This window comes from Micromys minutus (genome assembly GCF_963924665.1).
Source record: "Micromys minutus genome assembly, chromosome: 3".
Lineage (NCBI taxonomy): Eukaryota > Metazoa > Chordata > Mammalia > Rodentia > Muridae > Micromys > Micromys minutus.
The window spans coordinates 46,333,718-46,353,376 of record NC_137972.1 but is presented as its reverse complement, the minus strand read 5'-3'; the positions used below and the strand labels follow the sequence as shown (position 1 = coordinate 46,353,376).

Below are 19,659 nucleotides of genomic sequence, written 5' to 3'. Positions count from 1 at the left end.
ATCTCAACCTCAAGACTGGACGGGAGACCTAGCAGTACGCCCCAAGCCCCTTTCCTAGAAGCTCTTGAAGCTCATGCTATAGTCTGACGTTTTAAAATTACAAGTCCATTCAATACCTGTGCCTAAGCTGTCCACATGATCAGCATGAGTGGACAACTTAGGATTCGAAGGCAGAAATGGTTAGAAGTGGTCTGTGGCACTGGGATGCTGCACATAGTTGGTGTTGTTTGTTGTCTAAGCCAGAATCCATGTAAATGCCAGGTGACCAACCCTAACCCCTGGTCACTCCAATACTTGGGAGACAAAGACAATGTGTGCTAGCCAGACAGGCTACATCAGTGATCTATGGAGATTCAGCTGAAGACCCTGTATCAGTGAACAGGATGGACAGCCACTCCTCAAACTCCCGTACATGCATGTACACACACATATGCATATTCATTTGTATGTATACCACACACATACATGTTGCTTTGAGTCAACATAGAAATATAGACAGTTAAAACTGGCTCATCTGTAGTCCCTAGCTCCTGGTTTTATGCATCTTCTAGACTCCTATGTTACTAATACTGCCCAGGACACTGGTGAATCTACAATTCTACTGACCATGTAACTACAGGATTCCTAAAGGTAACTCAGATTATCTCTGTAGTGGCTACATCTTTATAGTGGTCAATAAAAATCCTCCCTGGTGAGCTCTCATGTGTAAGGAGCATTTGCTGCCTGAGCTCCCTACAGAAAATGCCCCAGGTAGAGGACCAGTGCTCTGGGCAGAACACTCTAGGTTACCCTACTTTTTCACACAGGTGATCAAGCAGAACAAATCAATCATTGGCTGGCCAGAGGCTAACCCAACATAAAATGAGGGTTACAGATGTGAGAGTAATTAGAATACTGTACCACAACAAAACAACTCACAAGATGGGGAACAGGGGCAATGCTGTAACTGGCATATCCACTAGAGAAAAAAGGATGTCCTTGATCCTAATTATACCAGGACATATTTTCAGTCCCCACAGGTCCTGGATTAGCAAGGAAAACAAACACACAAACAAACAGATTAGTTCTGTAAATCTGAAAGTCACAACCTCAAGATGTGGCCCTGCGGTGCACAGCAACAACTGTGCACATGCTAAAACAGAACGCCTGCAAATCAATGCTACGAGAAAAGAGGGGCACAGGCAAGACCAAGTGAGCAGAGGTTACCCACCAGTGATCAGAGGGAACAGGGTGGAGGTTCAAATCCCTACAACTGCCCTCATGGGCAGAGGATTCTAGGCAGGATATCACATTTCATCTTGGTTTCCTTGTCTTTAAAGTGGACTTTTACAAGCCTCGTTCTGTTCCAAGTGAATCAATGTCAAATTCTTAGAGTTATATCTGGCATACAGCAAATTTTCAGAAAGAGTGTCAACAGGGCAGGTTTCAAAAGGTGGAGTATTTTTTTTAGCTGTTCGGAAAAATGTTCTTGACAATTAGGTTTTACTTGAGTTTGGAAAATTCAAGGAGTGGGGGCAGCAGACATCTTGGGGGCTGGGGATGTAGTTCAAAAGCTCCATCCCATACATAAACAAAGAGGTGGATGGAGAAAGAGGGACAAATAGTAATGATCACAGAGATGGGAAAGGGGGCAAACAGAGTGACAAGGATAGAAAAAAGCAGGAAAAGAAAGGGAGAATTCAGCATTCATCTTTCAATACACTGTAGGAGAGAAACATGAACTATGTTGTCAGGGGATAGGTTAACAGGGCACAGAACCAGACCTTCTGGTTCCACCCACCTTTATAAACCCCAAAGCCCCCAGCATGACTTCTGTGAACAAAGTTCCCAAGTAATAGCCACATTCAGGAAGCAGGCCAGTGTTGGAAAAGAAGAGATGCTGTCACATAATCAACTATGGGGGACAAAGAACAAGTAAGGTCTCAGCTCTCTGCACCAGAAGAACTAGGGCAGAAAGTCTGCTCTGCAAGCTGGTGTTGAGAACTCTGGCCCAGGCAACTCTCAGCCAGAGACTCCTAGCACTGAGGGCCCACAGTACCAGGCTGTCCTCACATAGGGCAGCCAGACTAGGAGACACTCAAACACTTGTCAATGCCCCCCAGGCCTTCTTTCTGACACTCCTGGGGCCTTGGAGAGGGCAGAGGAGGTGAGTCCAGGCTGGTCCACTTCCTGTGCAAACAAAACTCACCCCAATTCCTAGTGTACAATCTGGTTCGCCTTCCGTGAATTATTATTTTATGTTCTCAAATGATATCTGAAAGCAGGGTGTTAGATATTTTTAGAGAGCTCAAAAGCAGGGTGTTAACCCTGAAGCCTGTTCGCAGCCAAATCAAAGTTTCCCCTGCTTTGTGTTCTTAGCTTGCCTGAGTGACACTCACTGGATCTTTCTCCTTTCTTTCCTCAAAAGGATGGCAGGGTTTCCTCCACACTGGATTTCCATTTGCTTTTTGTTTTATATAACACACACATGTGTGAGGTTAGAGGATATGAAAAAGAAACAGGAAGCGATAGGAGGCTAACACATTCATGTGTATGTGGGTACATTGTGGGTAAACACATATGCAAAGGCCTGAAGGAAACTTCCTCAATTTCTCTCTACCTTACTGTAGGAGGCAGGGTCTCTCATCAAATGTGGAACTAACTCGCTTAATTGGATAGAGAGTCTCCCGTCTCTGTCTCCCCGCTGCTGGGATGATATTGTCCCGGGCGTTTTAAAATATGGGTGTAGGAAATCCTAATTCAACTCCTAATGCTTGCTCAGAAAGCACTCAATTAGCTGAGCCATTTCCCAGCCATGCTTAGGTTAATGGTGTTCTCTTACTTTCTACGTTGAGATGATGCTAACTAGAAATTAACAAGTGCAACCTTGCTTTCTTCTATACCCTAGCTAATCCAAGGCTCTTATCAAGGAGTGTGAGATAATATACACTTGTCTTCTACCAGCAGACATTATGTGATGTGGGGAGGTGGAACGGGGTATTCTCTACCCCTTGGCTTTTATCTAACAAGCCCACACTGAAGAACACATGGAAACCACAGGCATAAGGGAATAATACAGCAACCTATCACCCCCTCAAAGCAGGTAAAAGGTGCTAACAGTGATAGGCATTTATAGCTAACTCATTCCAGCTATGCAAATGAAAGTTTCCATCAAAAGATCAGAACATGATGACTTGGGCTGACAGGTCAATTGTGCACTTAACAACATAGAAGAGTTTCTACTAATCCAAGGTGCCTTCTTCTGCCAGATAACATCTCTAAAAGCATCTCCCAGAAGCTCTTGCTGGTCTTTCTAATTGACAGCTAATACCTCTATCCTCACCTCACAAATGGAAACTGAGGCATAGTAGAAATCAGTGTGACCAAGAACAATGAGCCATAGGCAATGCTGGGACCTCAGCCTGAGAGGAAAGAACTCTTTCATCTTTAAGATGTGTCACGTACATATGCCATGAAGCTCGCCGTTCTTGCTGTTCTGCCTGTGGAGCTATACATATGAGTTCATGGCTACAAAGGTCCTGGGATACAGGCATCAGGGCCACCTCCCAAAGCTGAATGTATACTTAAAGGAAACAGGCAACAAAGTACTAGACGTGAAGAGCATTATGATCTGTCAGACAGACAGCTACCCACAACCCAGCCATAGGGAGATCAGCTGACATGCACCACAGCCAATGGGAGAGAATGAAGGGAGATGGGCTGTCACATCAAGTCTACATAAGAGAGGAAAAAGCAGCGCCTGTGGCCGGCCCTGTTGCTCACAGACTCTGGGAGAACACCACTAGGTAGGAATTAGCCATGTCACTAGGAAACCATGTTGACCCCTAACCTGGACCAAAACCTCAGTACCATGGTAAGAAACACTCCTCTGTATATTCAGAAATTTGAATTTTGATTTACTCCTCTCTACAAGAGAAAAAAAAATCCTTGCAATTCGAGGACTCAGCATGACACCATAAGAAATATGGAAAGTCTCAAGAGTTTTCGAAGATGTGTGTATCTGCTAAGAATCGGGCCGACTGAAATGCTACCATAGAGTAACTCAAAAAGACCCAGGGCAACAGAAGTCCACCATATAACCTGGTGGAAGTAATCACATGAGCATCTCAGAAACTGCATTTCTCCTGCTTCCCATTCATCTGGAACACCTCACTTCCTACAGCCAAGGCTGTGTTTCTCAGGAAGCCAGAGAACGGGAACAGAAGTCACCATCAAGGCTTCAGGGAAGCAGTACAAAAAAGGCCTCTGCTGGAAGGGCCACTTTGGTTTCCTGTCTCTTCCTTGCAGGATTCAGGAACAATCCAGCAGCCACCAAAGAAAGTATTAACAGTCTTGAGCAGGCATAGTAGAAAGGTAGAAGACACACACTGCTCTCCCAGGCACACCTACCTACCAAAGCATCTGTTAGGAAACAGTCATTTGCAAATAATCCAGCAAAGCAGAAACACCCATGCAGAATGCACTGTCATCTTCTATGAGGACAAAACCCCTAGAAAATCCACAAACTGGGTTTATTATTCCCACTTTCTATTCTCAAAGCTGTTTGTTTAACCCTGACCTCTCTTCTTAATTAGCACTACTGGTCCGGAGAAGAATATTTGCTGAGCCTGTCTATATGTTTTGACATGCAAGACTTGTGAAATTCAAACATACTGCAGTCATTCAAAGCATTATTATTTATTAAGGCCTATATTAAAGGTGGAAGATCTTAAAGCCCTCTCAGATTCTGATGATTAAAGGAAATTTAATCGCTCTTCATTGGCATTTGATCTTTAGCCTGCCATAATCTACCCATGTATCCCTTCATCCATATTTGATACTAAAGAGATATTTCAACAGCATGTCCATCAAGTGTAATACAGTTGGAGCTCAGAGACCATATGACTCACAAAATAAAAGAACATTCCACCACTCTGGGTTAGTTGGCTAACGACAAGGAAGATAAGCTGGGAGCTTGAGAAAAGGGAAGCTTTCTTTCCTCTCACGTGGAAGGAAGCCTTTCACAGGATGTCCACCCTGCTTCACCTTGGCAGCTCCCCTGCCAGGTCGAAAGGGCAGGTATTTCAAATCCCTATTTCATCCACGTTCAGTTTGCTCAAGGTCAGAGTGACTAGTAGTACCCTGTGAGCTGTCAAGTTCATGCATGGTACCCCAACCTTGATGCATCCAAGGATGGTGAACAAACCAGGTCAAAATAGCTCAATGACTATTTGAATACACAGTGTTCATGGGGATAGAGTGACCCCACCCGTTTCCATTTTCAAGAACCCATAGCGAATTCTGCTAACCAACAGCAGAAGTGCTGAACTGCAAAGGACACTGTGGCCTCAGAGGGTGGCAAGAGTTGCTCTCTGACCCCTTTGAAACAATGTGTGCCATCTTTGCATTTGGACAAATTCCTGCAACTATGGCACACAACCAGGCACAAATGGGATTTCTTTTAGTTCACTCTGTTTAGAGTTGGAATGCGTGTGTCCATCATACATGTTTGTGCTTGCACAGGTATACATGCATGTGTGTGGATATGTGTGGAGGCCAAAGATCTCATTTTTCAGGGGTCATGTACCTTGTTTTTTGAGGAAGGGTCTTTAACTGAGACCTAGAACTTAGTAGGCCAGGCTGGCTGGCCAAAAAGCCTCAGGATTTACCTGTCTGCCTTTTCAGAGCTGTGATAAGAAGTAATGGTTGGATTTTACTGTTACTTGTTTCTGCATAGGCTTAATCTATGGCCACTATGCTGGCAAGGCAAGTACTTCAACCACTGAGTCATCATCTGCAACCCCGAAGGGGCCGATATATACAACTGTCCTACAGCTGTCCCAGAAAGTGGCGGCATATATGTGCCTGCCAACTTTGGGACTCTTGCCTAGTCCTAGAGCAAGTGGGTCATGATTTTCTACTCCTCGGTGACACAGACATTGGTCACTTACCCTGAGCTTTTAATGAGTCTCACAGCCATAAAAAGCCTGGGACCACTGGCAGGGGGCCTGCAGAACGCCACAAGACTGCAGCACACAGGAGGAGCCTGGAGGCAAGAGGAAGACAAGGGTTAGGATAAGGGACTCAGGATGCTTCATAGGTCTGCTGTCTTCACATGTGAACTTTTAGCCCTGGTCTCTCTCTTCTCTTCTAGAATCAGGAAGATAAAACGTGGTAAACCAAGCACAAGTGTGGCTCCTGAGAGCAGAGATATTCCCTGAGGTAGTCTGGTTCTCTTACGTGTTCATCAGTGTCTTCTCCCTTTTCTTTTATTTTGGTGTGTGTATAGACACACATACATATACATGGGTAGAAGTGAATAAAGGTTAGAGGTCAGGGTGAGAGAACTTCCTCAATCAGGCCTGCACACTATTTTGGAGATGGGAATCTCACTGAACCTGGTGCTTACCCATTTTGGCTAGACTAGTTGGCCTACAGACTCCAGGGATCCAACTGTCTCTATCTCATCAGCTCTGGGTTGAATGACACATGCCACTGTTTCAAACATGTGCTAGGGATGTGAATACATGATCTCATCTCATGGAACAAGCACTTTGCAGACAGAGCCATCTCTTCAGCCACATTCTTAGGATATGCAATCTCTGAATTATAATGCTCACAGGTCCTGGGGAGCACAAGCAAGAAGACACATTCATGCAAAATGAAATGTTGCTTCAGGCTTGGGTCCATTAACCTGGCTTCAAATATTCTCTAGAAGAGACCAGGAGGAAACGCACGCCCTCCTGACACAGGTGCCCTGGAAAGACGGTGAGCTCCTGCTTGTGAGTCAGACACACGTCTCATTAGACAGTTTACCATATGCATCCCACAGGCCAGCAGAAGCTAGGACAAAAACTTGTCATGGAGGGCAAGTGCTGAAGCTATGGGCTTCTGTGGTTTGGCTGAGTTATGAGTATACTATTTACCAAGTGGGCTCAATTCCCCATTGAGTGCTTGCTTAATAAGTCTGCCAAAGGCTTCCGTGAAACCCTGAGGTGACCATGCCATCTCATTTGCTGTGGAGCCTACAGAAGGAATGAATACCCTAGGAGACCAAAACAAAGCAGAATCAGGATCCAGCGCAATCGCTTCAAGGGTATATATGTGTTTTTCTCTCCCACAGAATGCTCAGCATATTCAAGCAACATTTGATAACTGGACCCATTTTCTAGATTAATCAAACTGAGAAGTTAGAACTGAAAAGACGTGTGGAGTTTTATGATTTGAAAGTCTGAAAACAAGTCTCGGGAAACCATGTGGGTTGTCTGTCAGGAAAAACACAGAGGAGAGTTCAGAGATGACGTCCTGCACTGGTATCTCTTTTAGATTCAGATAACCGCAGGCTGACTCCAGCAGGCCGGTCACTAGGCATCTGCTACCGGCAACCCATAGACCATTCAAGCCAGACGAATGTTCTGGGCTTGGGAGATGAACCAGGCAGCACGGTACTTGCACCAACTCAGTACTTAACACAGAAAAGCATTAAGAAATAAAAAAAGTTCAGAGGGAACATTTGTACTACCAGTGCTGGGGAGGCGGGGAGGCCTGTAAGCCAGCCAGCATGCCAGCATAGCCCAATCAGTGAACTCCAGGTTCAGTGAGAGAGCCGTCTTAGACATTGACCTCCTCACACACATGTACAATGGTGGTCACATGAGCATTGGCCTGTGCACCTACCATCCCCCTCCCCCCCCCACACACATACACATATACAAATCCTAGTTCCTCAGAAGTAAGCTACATGGTCATTAATCTTCTCAAACAAAGCGTAAGAATACATCAAAAATATTTTTTAAAAAATGTCCATTGTGGTGTGCAGTAACCATTCAGAGGTAATATCCGAAGTAATGACGGCCACCTCGAGAAAGGACCATTGTCACCCAGTCATCAGCATAATGAGATAATGAAGTTCATTATACTGTCCTCAATGGAATACTTGCTGCATTCTGGGTGAATATAACCCAACACTGACATTGAGACCCCCAAGAGCTGTGCCCCTTCCAACAACCAGCTTCACATGCCTCAAGGAAATACTGGCCCATCTTGGTCCTCACACCAGGGCAGAGCCATTGGGGAACTTTGGGGCACTTTATTATCGACTTGTAAAATGTTATAAGCCTGTAAACTAGTTAATTTATGAGCCGTGTTAATAATTTGCTCACATTTGATCGTGGGCTTCACAAACACGGCTTCCGGGGAAGTGGGAGGATAATTTGTAGGTCCAGCTTCTCAGCTAAGGGGACACTAACTAATTTGACACAGTACCATGACATTGATGGCGAAGCCCACTAATGACTGTACTCCTAGACGTAGCTGTCAGCCTGTCGTTCCAGTGAGGAGCCTGCTTGCTCTTAGTGTAGCTCAGGACACAAGGCTCACCTCATTATTCAGACAGCACCATTAATGAGAGCCCGTGTTTATTTCCACCATACTAACCAGCGCTTAGCTCCCATTTGTCTGATACGGTCATTGATTAAAATGGCTCTCATGAATAGTAAATTTGAGCTCCGTGGAAACAAAAGGCCACCAGAGAAAAAGAAGCAAGAACCGACTGGAAAACAAACCTGGTCAACCTGTTTTCTGCCTCACATGTCACCCAGGACACAGTGACAGGTGGAAGGAAGTGCCATGGGTACCAAGCAGCGAGACAGTAATGTTATAATCATACTCGAGCACCTATAGATCAGCTTGACTTTTTTTTTTTTTTTTACCATGGCCACTGGAACATCAACAGAGTCATGAGTGCCAGGCAGAAGTGCCTTCTGCCTCAGACAAATCTTAGACATCTTAGAAACAGGATATCATGTAATATGCAAAAATAATGGGGTTTCCTATGACACTTTCACATACATGTACTTTGCTCACATTCATCAAGTGCTTCCCTGCCCATCCCACTGGCCACTTACACAGTACACACCTTGATCTGCCCTTGGTTTGCTTGAACTTAAATTCCATAAGCAAGAGAAAACTTGAGGTCCTCTCAGAGTTTGGCTTCTTTCACTTAACAGGATAACCCCAAGCTCAGATCCTTTCTCTGCAAGTGGCATGATTTCATTCTTTTTTTTTTAAACAGAAAGACGGAACTCCACTGTGCATGCATGCCACGTTGTCTTCATTTGTCCGATAGCATGGATCTGGGCAGGCTCTGTGTCTGGCCTACTCTCAAGAGAGAAGCAGTAAACCTGGATGTATAGGTATTTCTGATAGACCTGGGATGCATCGGGGTCTGGCTGGATATTTTCGTAGTGGCAATAATCTGGGTACTTGACACAAAGACTTACTATGCTCTTTCAACCTTACAAATGTTTGGCCTTTAATTAAAGTGACTCAAACATGATCACCAAGGACATCAGTAAACACATCTGAGATTTTTCTGAGATGATAACAAAAACTGTATAGCTGTAGGGTTTTAAAAATATCCTTTTATACACGTTTCTAGTCCTAACTAAACCTTATAATCAATTTCTATCTTAAATTAAATTTCTATTTTGGTCTGACAAATTTTCTTTCATTTTATGATGATTATAATCCTGAAATATTCATATAATAATTTAAAATGAATAACTTTTTTAAAGGTAGGCCTACATCTATTAAAGGGATGATAAAACCGAGACTGCTCCCAAAGTGGTTCGTCATAGAATGTGTAATTCAAATTAAAGAGATATTCCAACAAATGCAGTCTGCCACTCAGGATAAAGAATTTTACTGAATACTGCATATGACTTTGGATTTTTATAAAATAGCAAAACAAGTCTGAGCCCACATAGATCACGTTGAGAATGAGTGTCATTACACACAGCAATGCCTAAGTACATGCGCTGGAATCCACACCCAGAATAGATCCATACTTTTAGAAGGGTCCCAGTGCCGAAACAGTGCACAACATGTGGGAGGCAGATTTAGATGGCTGGCTGGCTTGTAAGTACATTTCAACAAGGATCTAGATCCATTGTTCTAAGCAGCCTAACTGTCTCCAACAGCTGCCATTTCCATGAGCAACTATAGCAGGCAGGTTCACAGAGGGTCAGCATCTCCACAGCGTGCATTTCCAGTAAGTAGTTATTATTCATCATGACCTGGTAAAACACTGTCAGTCTGTAACCATGAGTGGATATATGCTCATCAAATCCAGTTCTCCTTCTTTCTAAGCAGAAAGCTGGGCTTGCAGCTATGAGGGTCCTTGCCACCACATTCTGACAAAACGTACTAAAGTAGGATGTACTGCCTTCTGACTCTGGTGCCAGAGACGACTGGGACTTCCTATCTTTTAAGGGTTGTAGTATTATAGGATGTCTTAAACCCAAGGCCCTAAAGGACCCACAGAGTTTTACAGATGAGTTAAACTGAGACCACAACAGGATACACAGAGCACAGATACCTTGGCCAGCGACTGTACCCTCAAAACCAGTGCCAACTGAGTGTACCTGGGAAGTAGAGAGTCTCTTGGATCAGTGATATTTGTGACCGCTACCAGCAGTGCCTGCTCCCTCTTTTTATTTCTTTATTCTAGGTTCCAATGACAGCAAGGTAGGTGCTGTAAAATCTCTCTGAACTTTCTTGTATGACTTGTGATTATCCATCTACCCACCTGCCCACCTACCCACCCACCGACCTACCCATTCATCCTCCCTCAATCCATCCATCCATATTTCCAAGCCAGCTTTCACTTCACTTCTCTCTCTCCCTTCCTTCCTTTTTACTCTTCCTCTGTTAGGTTCTCTCTTCCTCATTCCCCTCTCTCCTTTTCTATCTCCCTCCTTCCTTTCTTCCCTCCCCCTTTCTCTTTTGCAGTCCTACTAGCTCTAACTATTTTTTGGTCTGTCCTCCTTCCGTCCCAGCCCCTAATGTTTTCCTCTCCTTTCTCATCAGTGAGCACTGAACCCAGAGCCTGGCACTTGTTACCCTCACACCCACCCCTGGCCTAGTGAGTGTCCTATTGTAACATGGGCAGTATCTCCTGGGATCTTCAATCTGTGGACAACTCTACATAAGGAAAGCATTACCAAATGCCAAAGCACAAGCAGCTCAGAGCCCCTAAAGATACTTACTCTATGGTTGCTGTTAATGACTTCTCTGGACAAACTAAGGATAGGAGGGGAAAAAGAATCAATAGTCACCATATTCTTAAGATGTACCTGGCGAGCCTGACCTCACCTGTCTTTACCTAAGCCAGTGAGTGTGTTTCACCTTGTGTGGAGTGTGATGCAAGCTCCTGCCCCACAGAGCTGCTCAAGCTGTGAACCCAGCAGAGTATATCCCTGTGTTCCATAGGCAAACTTATAGAGAACATCCTGAACGCAACATTCAAGTTATTTCTTTAGGGAAAAAAAAAACAGAAACAAAACGCTAATTAAAATAATACTTTTACTTCAATAGGAGGGGAAGCCTTCAGCTGCAAAGGCAGAAATGGTCAGGACCAGATACACAGGGTAAGAGAAGCAGGAAATAAGGTAGATGGACTTTAAACATTGTGGGCAACTTTTAAAGGACCATTTCAGCGCAAAACAAATGACCACTGAGGCTCTTGTGAAGTAATCATCCCCTATACCCATACTGTTAATATACTGACAGCATATGGCTATAGTTTATTCCAGTCTCAAAGAGTGAATTGGGTGTGTTACTTCAGGCCTTTATATCCAGCATTCTGGAGGCAGAGGCAGGAAGATCTTTGTGAGTTCCAGGCCAATCGGGGCTACAGAAAGAAACCCTGTATTTAAAAAATAATTATTAAGAGAAAAGGAGGAAGAGGAGAAGGAAGATTGGAGACAGGAGATACAGTGTGGCTGAAAGCATGCACCAAACATGTGTGACACATGGATTCAATCAATCCCAGTACAGATTATAGATGGATAAGTGGATGGATGGACGGAAGGATGGACAGACAGATGGACAGATGGAAGGACGAACAGAAGATATAGAGAGACAGATTACAGGCATAAGTCCTCTCTGACCACAGCTCAACTACACCATTACAGTAAGGAAACAAGAAACAAAATTCAAATAGATGGGTGTAGCTGTTTTCCAATAAAATATTATTGATAAAAAACAAGTCAGAAGAGGAGGTTTGGTCTAAGTGCTACACACTTTGCTCATTTCTACCTTAAAGCTGAGTATTTTGCATATCCACCCATTCACCCATAACACACAAGGTTTCCTCTAACATAGTAGGAAACAGCTCTGGTTAGCATTTTCATGCAGGATCTCTGACTGCCAGGAATGAATTCCTGATGCTTAAGAGAGTAGCCTCGATGTGACAAAGGTTCGGAATATGACAGTGTAGAACAGAACCCAGCTTCCAGCAAACTCTGACACACTGCAGAGAATTCCTCCCATTAGCCATCTCCCTGTGTCCACAGGCCACACATGGCACTGGCTGGAACAAAACTGTAAGCACCATTCCCAAATGCCTGTGTTAACTTAAGGAAATGGAGGTTCCTTAAAACCTCAAAGAGACTTTATATACGTAATATATATACTTTAAAATGTAAGTGGAATCCTAAGTTCTAAGAACCTGGGAATAATATTCACGTAGACTTCCAAAGCCAGGCATGAAAGCTTTCTAGATTAGAACCCAAATAGCTTTCCTTGATTTGGGAGGGTGACCTTTGCTAAGCAATTTTAAGGTAAGAGCTAAACGTCCAGTCCCTGGACATACAGAAAACATACCCAGCATACTCCCCTATTGTTCCCTGAGTACAGGGAATTGTTACAACAAAAATTTGGCTTGCTTTTCTTATTTGTTGTTTTAGAAAGCATCATACAGATACATAACAGAGAGAAAAATAATGTAAGAAACTGTATTGCAGTTAATGTTTTATTTTAACATTGATGTGTACAAGATGATTTGAGACACAAAATGAATAAATTCTTAAGAATCTGTTTTACCTAAACCATCAATCAAAACTGGAACAGAGGCAAGTGAATGCTAGTCCAGCCTGACAAAGGGGTATTTCGTTGCCTTTAAGAATTAATCTAGAAATGGAGAATAAGTAAGACAGGAAAATTAACCTGCAGTGGTCCTTCAGGATATAAAACCAAGCTGCAGGAACAATAAAAAAAATTAACAGTGTTTGCCTTGGACAGAAGGGATTAGACATTATTTTTATTTACTATTTTTAGCTTTCTAGATTTTCCCAAAGCAAATATCAGCTTTACAATTTTAAAAACTTGCCTGAGAAGAGTTATTTATGAATTTGGCTGTACATGGCTTTGCAACAGGCTGGAAGTGTCTTGGGGACAGACACTCTCTGTCACCTCTCACATGGATTGGTGTTGGTTCTTCTTAGGAATTCAGTGAGCTTTCCTTGAAGCAACTGGATAGACTGCCTGACTTCATTAAAGTCCCCTTAATGAGAGTCCATAAATAAATTCAATTCTTATACTTTGAGCCTTTAAGAGAAATTAAATCATCCTGTTTAAAGAATCAGATTGCTTGTGGATTAGACCATAAATAAAATGCTTAATGCAGAATTCTACTTTCTCCTCTGTCCATTTCCCATGATGGCACACAGTCATTTGTCTTTTAATAACTTCAAACAATTCTGAGTCATTTGCTCATTAAAAACAAAATACATCTTGATCACGAAGCTCTGCATTTCATAAATATTTAGTCCAAATAAACTGCTTGCTTTGAACTAGAAATAGCAGGCTCGTGATTGATAAGCATACTGAATGCAGAAGCAAAGAGGAGACCTCGACCACACCCTGTATCAGCTGGAATGAGATAATATGCTGGCCACTCACCATCTATCCCGAGTTCCCTCATGCTCTTAGAACAGAGCCCCCAAGCCTATGTGTGGCTTGCAAGATTTAAGGGCCTTGAAGACATCCTCCAGCTTGGTCTCACATCTCTCCTATCAGTGAAACTTCTCACTGAGAGGACAAGGAGGAAGGAAGGCAGGGGCAGAAAGGGAAGAAGGGAGGGAGGGAGGACAGGCAGGTCGGCCAGGTCAGGATTTTAAATTCTATTCTGAAAACCACCTTAGTCAGCAGGACAGTGAAGAAACAGCACCCTGTGCTAAACCCAGCACCCTACACATTATGTTAAATAAGAATTTCATTACTGAACTAGGTACCTCTCTATTTTATTATGTTCCCCCCCCTCTTAATTTATTTAAAATTTGAGACAGGGTCTCACCAACTTCCAGGCTGGCAATGTATCCAGGTACTGAGCAGCCTAATTTATCTAGCCTTACCACGGACATGCTCACATGTGTGCACACACATTCATAAAATAAAGTATATCAATAAGGTCTAAAAGGCTACCTACCATGCTTTCCGGTCCCTGGAAAGTCAAGAATACTTAGTGACAAATAGACTATCTTTTTTATATAACATATTTACTTTTATGTGTATTGGTGTTTTGCTTGCATGCCCATCTATGTGAAGGTGTCGGATTCCTGGGACTGAATGGAATTACAGACAGCTGTGAATTGCCTTGTGGAGTCTGGGAATTGAACCCAGGACCTCTAGAAGAGCAGCCTATACTCTTAACTGCTGAGAACTGTCCATCCCCCCCCAACAAGTAGACTATCAAGACAGCGTCAAAGATTTAATCAATAATACATAAGTCCTTTATTACTAGGCTGTCAAAAACTATGTACTGATTGTTGCAGCAGCTAGCCTAGCACATACTTGATATAGGCGCCCACAAAAACACTCATCTCTAGCTTTGTCTCTATTTCTCTTTCTTGAATACACAGGACTGTATGACACTGTTTCATGTAGCCTTTCAGGGAACACATCTGTCCTGTCTGCATACATCACCCTGACAATTTTCAAGAACAGTTTTCATTGGCTAGGTTCTTTTCTTCCCTCAATCCATAGCCATGGCTGGCTTTGACCTCAGAGAAACCTGTCTCTGCCTTGAATTCGCAGCTGACAGACACTTCCTTGGTGCTTTGGGCACTTCCTCCGTGCTTTACCACGTGATGACACTATGTTAGAAGTGGGACCTGCTGGAATTTAAGACAAATGAGGTCTCTATGCTTCCAAAGGCACTTCTGCCAGGAGGCACTAGGGAGCAGAGGGAAATGATTAACACATGGAATAACCTACAAAGCATTAAAGGCAATTAGGAGAGGGGTGGTGGACAGGGCTGTGTGGAGGGCAGGGAAGCAGGTGCAGAACTCTGCACATGCACTGCTAAGGGAAACAGACACGTGTAAACACAAAACTTGGTATTAATCTTCTCTTCAGAGTGACTTTAAAAATGTAACGGGGCATGGTAGGTAGCGATTTTAAGAGCTCAGCATCAGGGAGGACTAGAGGAGAACAGCATCCTCAGGACATGACAGGATGCTGTACTCACGAACTCTCAACTACCATGGTGACCAGCACAAGACTAAACCAGTCAACACTCTGGTGTGGAGGGGAAAGGGGTTCACTGCGGAGCTATGGACAGGAGATAGATTCAGGGAGGATGGGTTGGGTTTCTGGTAGGTGGATTATGCTCCACTGGATGGCCCCACCCCAAAAGTATATGGTCAGCACATATACATTTTAAAGGGCATGAAATTGGGAAGGTTAGGAAAGTGGGATAGATCCGGGAGGATTTGGGAGTGATTCTGACAAAATATAAACATTTATGAAACCTCAAAACATCTAAAAAATATTTAATTTTTTTAAAGAAACAATAAATAATTAAGCATAAGGACTCTCAAGCCCAAAACGAGGTCAAATTCATTAAATAAGAGAGAAGTCAAGGAAAACCATTGCATGCACCCAAGCTTCCTGATGGAATAGTGTCCTTTCTCTGCACTGACCAGGAAAAAGAATGTGAGTTCCATTAAAACAGCACTTGTAAATGATTTGGGGGAGACAGCAGCAAAAGAGCTACGGATGCATTTATTTATCCTTCCTAGGGACCCTGTTCTTCCCTTAGACAAACCTCTGTTACCTTGCAACAAAAACAAAGGTTAGTCTGTGTTCTTTCACTGAGTCCCAGCTCCTCCTACACCTGAAGTGTTTCTCCATGATCTCTATCCTCTCAAGAGAACTAGAGTTCCAGAAGCTCTCAATGTCTCAGGCATTAAACTCCATCTCGCTGGCATCCTGTGGAGGCCTCCTTTTGTGTGGTAGGTAGCTAGGCCCCAGCTGCAGGCTCTGATTCACTAACGCTAAGAGGAGGCCAAAGGAGACAGTAAACCAGATGGTTCCAGGCTCTGAGGACAGCCTCCCACTGATGGGTGCCACTGATCCCTTCTCAGAGTATCACGGTGCCTCACCCTACTGATGATAGGGACTCTTGCTTCAGTCAGAACGGGCAGAGCTGTATGGAGTACAACAGTTTCTAGACTTCCTCTTCCAGCCCAGAAGCCCAGGGTCTTGTCTCTCCTTGGGAAGCTTTCAGAAACTGCAAGCCACTCCATGGGCAGTAGCTGTTTCTGGCACCTGACTTGGAAGTCTTCAGTACCAACAGTCAGTGTGAAGGAGAAGCCAGCCCTTGGCCACAGTACACAAGATCCTAATGCTAGCCTGTCTCCAGCCCGCCCATTCCTGTTTCCATACCCAGTTCAGCCACGTGCACTTTTCTGCCCTTCTTCTCATGGTGGAGGTCGAATCCTCAGTCATCCCCCTCTATCTATCCCCTCCGAGTTTATAGTGATGACTCTAAGTTTGCAGATCTGAAATCAAGGCAATTTTTCCAAAAGGCCTTCTGTGACCAGACTGAGGGCCCCGCCAAGACACATCCCTCGCACTGTCTGGCCCCTGTGAACTGTCACTGCGCAGAAGCGGCTCGCCCACTTTCCCGTCTCGTCCTATTAAATGGCCGCTGTGTACTCTGCCCTGCCAGAGTCAGAATGATGACTGGCAAACAGCAGTCACTGGATAGACAGACAGCTGCAGAATCGATGCATTACTAAGCCAATTACGTGAAGCTATAACAAATGACAAGCTTTGGGGTGATTGACAATGACATGCGACCAGGCAAAAACTACAGAAACTGTAGTGGGTTCAGGACTAGAGAAAAATCAACTCTCCTTTGTTCATTTCAAGAGCAACCTCCAAGAGACCCACTTCTCTTCTGCAAGCCATCTCCACGATCTCTGCAAGATGGTGCCCTTAACCTTCAGCATCGTTACAACCTCACCCATTCATGGTGCCAGTTGCAAGAAGAAAAGCCAGTACCGGCTCTTTGCAAGCTGAGCCTCTCCACCTTGGATGGGTCTGAAAAACCACTTGTAAGTATTCTGTGCTAACCACAGTTTGTAATTTTGTCACAGGTGTCTGACTAGAAAGGGGACAAAGCCTTTTCAGACAGTATGTCTGTATTATGTCACTGTGTGCAGCCAGTGCCCCGCCTACGAGCTGACAGAGAGCCTTTCCTCTCTGAGTCGTTGAAAGCCAAGAGAGGTCACGCGGCATCATTTTGCTAAGGGTATTCTATATGCTCCAAAATGTTCAAGCCTTAAGAAAACATTCAAGTGGGATTTTTAACATGGCCTGTCATGAAAGCTGACACCAGGAACACAGGAGAGAAGTCAGAAGAGATGAGTTGTACCTGGCAGTTCAGCAGAACACAGGCTAAAAACTCTAGCTCTGTAAGGCAGCCAAGGCACTGGCTAGAAGTTCAAAAAAGGAAGGTGACTGAATGAATATATAAAGTATACCCTATCAAATTGCTTTTCAATGCCCACAGTAAAAGTCATTAAAATGTACTGTGCTTCACACAGGCAGGGGGTGAAGGGGAGGGGGGAGGGGGGAGGGGGGACCCAGAATCTAGAGCTGATCTGGGTTTGGAAACAGATGCAACTCTTGTGTGGCCTTGGGAGAGCCATGCATCTTCTCTGAAATAGGGCGATCAATGGCTCCTTACAGTGTGCACACTGCCAGGATCCTCAGGTGTCTGCACACACATCTTAGGTGGGCAGCCACAGAGAAAGAGGGACTCCTCCCTCATTTTGTTATCCAGTAAGTTCAGGCAATGGTGCCGTCCCTCAGCAGAGGAAAGGGTTGGGTGGGGAACTACTCTTTGGCTCCCTGGATCCGTTCAAATAAAGTTCTGTTTCCATATACTGCAGGAGGGTGAGTTGATGTAGTAATTACCTGTTACTCTTGACAAGTAAGGTAATTAATGTAGCAAAATACCACTGCAATGTGTGTAAATTTAGACCACCATAATTAAAGCACCCGTCTGTTCAACAAACTGTTCAATTAAGAAAAAAAATATTGACGGTGTGCTTTTTTTTTTTTAAATTAGAAAACGTATGGAACGAATGACTCTTTCCCTTGGTTGACATCCCAGCCCAGAACACTTTCTCAGCAGGGAGCATGTATGAAGGACTCACCGCCACTAACACTGAGAAACTTTGGAACACAAATGACTACGGCAGGAGTGGCTACTCCAAAAAAGAGCTCCATTCTGTAAAGCTCTAATCAGAGAGAGAACTCAGGGGCCAACTGAATTCCCAAACTACTGTAGAGAACAATAAGCCAGGAAGTTACTACTATGCCATTACCCGAGTGACAGCGCCACCCTCTAGTACCTTAAGATCAAATTATCACCATTACCGTACACTGTCCAGTCTTAAAGAGCCTGGCACTAAACAGACTGCGGGCAAACAGAACAGCTGGAAAGTCCCCAGGACTCTTTGAGGGACAGTGCTGCAGAGGACCAAGAGGAAATGCCTTAGCCCCTGCAAGCCTGCTTTAGACCATCAGAAGCTATGGCAAACAGTAAATGACCAACGAAAGTCAAACCATAGCCAAGCTAAGATGAAGAGGAGAGGAGAGGAGGGGAGGGGAAGGGAGGGGAGGGGAAGAGGAGGAAAGGGGAGGAGAGTAGAAGACAGGGGAGGGGAGGGCAGGGGAGGGCAGGGGAGGAGAGAACAGGGAGGGGAGGGGAGGGGAGGGGAGAGTAGAAGACAGGGGAGGGGAGGGCAGGGGGGGAGAGAACAAGGGAAGGGAGGGGAGAGGAGAGGAGAAGAGAAGAGAGGAGAGGAGGGGAGCTCTAAAATAGATTTAAAAGGTTGAGACTTCCGAATTTATTCAGACAGAATAAGTAAATACTGGAAGAGTAGAAGGACCAAAGCAAGAAGAAGGAAAGAGGGAGGGTGAAGGAGAAACTAAAAACAAGGTTGATGAAAGATAAAAGAACTGGGCTGAGAGATGGGCCTGCCCTGAAGGTCTTGCTGAGTAACTCTGAAGACCCTGACTATCCATCCCCAAGACAACAAAAAGCCCTAGGTGGTTAGCACTCAGCTACTTCCCAGCATTCATTCCTATGACAGAAGGTAGAAACTGGAACCCCCTGGCGGCATACACAGTAGCAAACAATAGGCAACTCTGCAAGGTGGAAGGAGACTGGCTGGAGGTCACCCAGTTACCTTCTGGCCATCACAGGAACAAACACTATGCTATAAATGTACCTGCACCCACACATGAACAGGCACACATAAATACACACATGCAATAAATACATACACAGAGAAACATTCAAGGGTGAATAAGAGAGGAAAGGGGAGGGAAGTTCAAAGAAAGAAGTGAAAACTGTCTGGTGTGAAAAGGAAATGGTGTCAGGTAATGGTGTGTACACCACATTTTGTTATGCCACACAGCACCCTGGGAGACTTAAGTGAAAGGTAACTTCCAGTTGAGTCAGTTCTGAGTTTATTGTATTAAGCTAGGTCCTAAATGTTCCCCCAAGAACTTGGAAAGATTCCCAAGTAAAGAATATAG

General features: G+C 44.3%; 1 protein-coding gene across 1 annotated transcript in view; it reads right to left on the bottom strand.

Annotated features, from left to right (window-relative positions):
- The window catches only part of LOC308418898 (forkhead box protein P1-like), a gene marked incomplete at its 3' end in the record, with an annotated part of 351,221 nt that overhangs the window by 134,587 nt on the left and 196,975 nt on the right, over positions 1 to 19,659 (bottom strand). Inside the window, exon 4 of the mRNA XM_080914431.1 lies at positions 5,931 to 6,025. The remainder of the gene's footprint in view (positions 1 to 5,930; positions 6,026 to 19,659) is intronic.